The sequence below is a fragment of the Solanum verrucosum genome, unplaced genomic scaffold, assembly GCF_900185275.1.
Source record: "Solanum verrucosum unplaced genomic scaffold, falcon-dt-bn FXZP01000592.1, whole genome shotgun sequence".
Lineage (NCBI taxonomy): Eukaryota > Viridiplantae > Streptophyta > Magnoliopsida > Solanales > Solanaceae > Solanum > Solanum verrucosum.
The window spans coordinates 97,594-101,890 of NW_026020632.1; the positions used below are offsets into that span (position 1 = coordinate 97,594).

General features: G+C 37.3%; 1 non-coding gene across 1 annotated transcript; it reads left to right on the plus strand.

Moving 5' to 3' along the window:
- The first annotated feature begins 224 nt into the window (after positions 1-224).
- On the plus strand, positions 225-331 carry LOC125812030 (small nucleolar RNA R71). Its single transcript, XR_007441958.1, has one exon. It is a non-coding gene; the product is annotated as a small nucleolar RNA R71 (small nucleolar RNA).
- The last annotated feature ends 3,966 nt before the right edge of the window (positions 332-4,297 follow it).

The window sequence follows — 4,297 nt, forward strand, 5'->3', positions numbered from 1 at the left end:
ACATTCTCTAACATCTTCTTGATATTCTCATCCCTCTCTTTTTCCTTATCAAGTTGCTCTTGAGTCATTCTAAAACAAAAAGGCGAAACTTGATCTTCTAGAGTGTACCAAGATTGATTTATTTTCATCATGTCATCAAGAAGAAATGAAGCCATCTCAAATAATTACAAAATTATTCCCCCTCAAACCAATTGATCAGCTACTCCTTTAGAAAATCGTTTGGTAATCCGTGAGTCGGGCATTGAAGTAGGAGTTTCTTAAACCTCAACCACGTTTCATGGATGGGTTCACCCTCCAATTGCTTAAAACCTTGAATGTTATCTCTGAGTTTCATCATCCTCGACGGAGAAAAGAACCTCAAATTGAATGTCGTGGTAAGCTCATCCCACGATGTGATAGAATTCTTTGGTAACTCAGTTAACCATTTGCTAGCTTCTCCCGTCAGAGATGGTGGAAATAACTTGAGCCGGATTGATTCTTGCGACACATTCTTGAATGAAAACGGCTGCAAACGTCTATAAAATTTCTCACATGCTCATGTGGGTCTTCATGAGTCAACTCGCCATAGAGTCCCTTCATTAAGAGGAGATGAAGAGTTGTGCTCGAGACATCAAACATAGCATCCTTTTCTGTTAACGGTAGGCAGATTGTACCATTCTCCCCAATTGGATTGGGTTGTGCACACTATTAACATAATCAACATCATCTCGGTGACCTGCTTGGCTACCATTCATCTTCGTCTCACTCATTCTCTCTTTTGCTCAGCATAACCAACACAAACACAATACAACCTAAATTGAATCAATTACAGCCGAAAAATTCACAAGTTAAACTTCGACAAAAAAACTCTAAACAATGCTACTCCCCGGCAGCGGCGCCATTTTGATTTAACGTTTCAAGTACACCTCATCCAATTCTAGGTGTTCAACGATCGTAAACAAGTATAAAACCCAACTAAATGAGTTGGGGTCGATACCACAGAGAGTAGTTCTATTTTGAGTTCGACTATGAAGTTATAACGGTGAATTTTGCAACTGAAGAAATACAAGTTTTAGGAAACGAAGAACCAAACTAGAAGATGTAATCACAATTCCAAACGAGCAGTGTTTGGTCTGCAAAAATACTTCAACAATCAACAAGGAACAATCAAATAGGGACACAATGCTTGGGGGTTGACTAACCAACTCCGAAGTTTAACTCAACGGGTGCAAATCACTACCAACAATGTTAATTCATCATGGGTAGAATGGACTGTAGGTAAGGCACTTTTCTCTTGAACAATTGCCTTATTTCCACTGAGTTCTTTTGAACCTCAACGCATTCCACAAGAAGACCAGCCCACAATCTTATCAAATCTACTCTCTCAAGCTAGATACAAAGGATGAGTCTTGATTTTCACTTTCTCAAGATGAAACCGTCATGACCTACTAGCTATGGATACCGAGTTACTACCTTAGCTCTACACTTCTCTCTCAAGCAAGCACAAAACCCTGAGGTATATTGCACTAAAAATACAATATGGAAGTTAAACCACCGTAATAACTCAGACCCATTTCAAATTAATACCAAAAATTGATAATTACTAACACCCATTAAGTCAAACGTAACAATTGGTTACATTGTCAAACCCCCAAGATTGGGGTTTTAGCAAATCATCGTAAAAAGATGAAATTTGATACCTACCACATGTTCCACAGCTGGGTATGTGAGAATCGAAAGTCTAAAATGAATAATATCTTCTCTATTACAATACCCAATTGTAAACCTTGCTAAAATGAATCAAAAATCAACAATAGCAGTGTTTTTGCTCTCTATCTTTTGTTTCTCACAATTTCTGAATGCTTTCTCTCTCCTTCAAAAATCACTTTATACTAATCTGAGGTGTGGCTTTTTTAGGCCAATCGGCAAGGAAAGTCAGGCTTCGCCGACCATTCGATGACTCGTCGATTGTCCTTTCTTCTTGCCTTCTTAATTCACCTTTTCATCGTTCAAGCACTGTAACTTTAGGCGATTTAAATCGAGATCATCGATCATTTATGTAATGCGCCCTTTGATCTTTTAGCTCACTAATTTGAGTTCAACTTGGCTTCACTCACTACCTTCGGCGACATGGTCATCCTTCGCCGATGCAGTCAGCGAGTCACTGATAGGGAATGCACTTCGCCTAAGTTCATCCCATTTTAGCCTCAGTGTTCTGTAACTTTGGGCGATCAAGGAGTGACTTGGCGATCCACCGAGTTCTCTTGGCGATCATCAAGCTTGTTTTTCTCTCTCTTTTTCAGCTTGTATTGTTCTTTTGCCTATTAACGTCCTAGCTGCATTCCTCAACCCATATACCTGAAATTCAAGGATTTTTCATCAGTTTGTGGCATAAATTTAGCAATTGAGGACACTAAACCTATGTAAACCAATCCTTAAATAAGACTAAATCTTGGACTCATCAGGGGGCACGTAGTTTATAGGATAAGGAGATTGCTACTAGATACCTAGCCGCTATTAACGTGAGGGAATCCATCTCAAGAGATTACTTATAGAAAACCCGACCTCTACTAATGTGAGGACTTTCATCTCATATCAATATCTACTCGGTGCTAAGCATTGATTTCCAAGGAGTTCATATTAAGTATTGACTTAAATTCATATTCATGGAAGAATGTCTTGACACTCAATTCAACATAACTCATAAGATAGCTCCTAGATCATGCGTGAGAATATCCTTTCACCGTCCATGTCTTCATATAGATTCAATAGGTGACAAGCCTTTCAACCTTAGAATCATCACATAGTGAGAAAACCTCTCACATCATATCATAATCATACATAAGTGCATATATGAGAATAATCTTTAAACAACACAACAACTAGATTATGATCATATTCACTTTACTCTCAAAGTATTCTTAAAGCATATACTAAACTTCATAATTCATGCATAATATCATATCTTGCCATTTCAAGAGTCAAAGCTCATATCAAATCAACATATCTAGAATGGCTACATTAGACATGGATATAATCATAATTCAAGTAGTTCAATTACTACAAGCATAATCTCATACTTCACCTACTTGAGGTTCAAACTTACTTTCAATCATCACACTTAGGGTTCAAGCACTAGACATGGATATCATCCTAACTCATGTGATTCTATCACTTCATACATTCAAACATTCATGAGGTAGATTAGGTGGGTAAGGTCCTTCCACAACAAATGTATATAATAGTCTACCATCATCATATAAGTTTCACTATCAATGCCTTAGCATTAATAATTTAACATAATAGCGTATACCCTCAAGGCCCCTTAGAAATCATCATTTATACTACAACTTTTACTCTCAAGCATTACTTCACATGGTCATCATATATGCCTAATTCTCATGACAATATAGCCACATGCTTTATTCCTAATCAATTCTATTCATATATCATCATATAAACTCAATCTCAACACCACTAATCATAATTCATCATATAATCCCTAATCTTAGCAATTCATGTCTACAAGCTTTACTTTTAAGTAATTCATATCTAGGTGTTCTACTCTCAAGCAATTCATAAAGTAATTCATCAATCTTAGAAGATCACATATAAGCCCTCAATTTACCTTTCATGGCATAAAACCAACTATATCAATTTCACCCTAGAATCTTAGATTAATCAAGAATACATGCATAATCATACTAAAAACATTTAATTACATCATAAACAACCACTATCTACTCAATTGGATCAACATACAACAACACCCACAATATAAGAAGAAACCCTAACTAGAATTGGATTTATCTTCACAGTTGGGAGAAACATAGAGGGTTCATGGATGAAAGGATTCAATGATGTCACGCCCCAAACTCAAGGGTGCAATTGGCTCCTAATGCCAAAACTCAGGCCCAATCCGACCCTGCTGAACAATTTGCTACTAGCGCATGGCAGCCACACGCAATCAAGAAAACAAACAAGTATATCTCAGAAACAAATTAAGCCCTCAGCCGGCAAGGCCCCTGTCAACAGATCTATAAAAGAAACAGCTACTCCCAAGAGTTCATCTAAAGAAATAGCCAACTAGCACAGAAGTTTTGATTGAGCTGTTAAGGCAACCATGATCTGTATACCGAAACTGAAAGAAGGTATATATCAAGACAATACATCAAATAGCTAACAAGTTTTAGTAAACCAACAAACTAGGCCAGTATGGTCCTAACACAGCTATACGCCCATCACACTAGTCTGCAAGCCTCTAAGAGTAGTAAAGATCAGTGGAACAGGCCTCAACCTACCCATAAAAATATATACA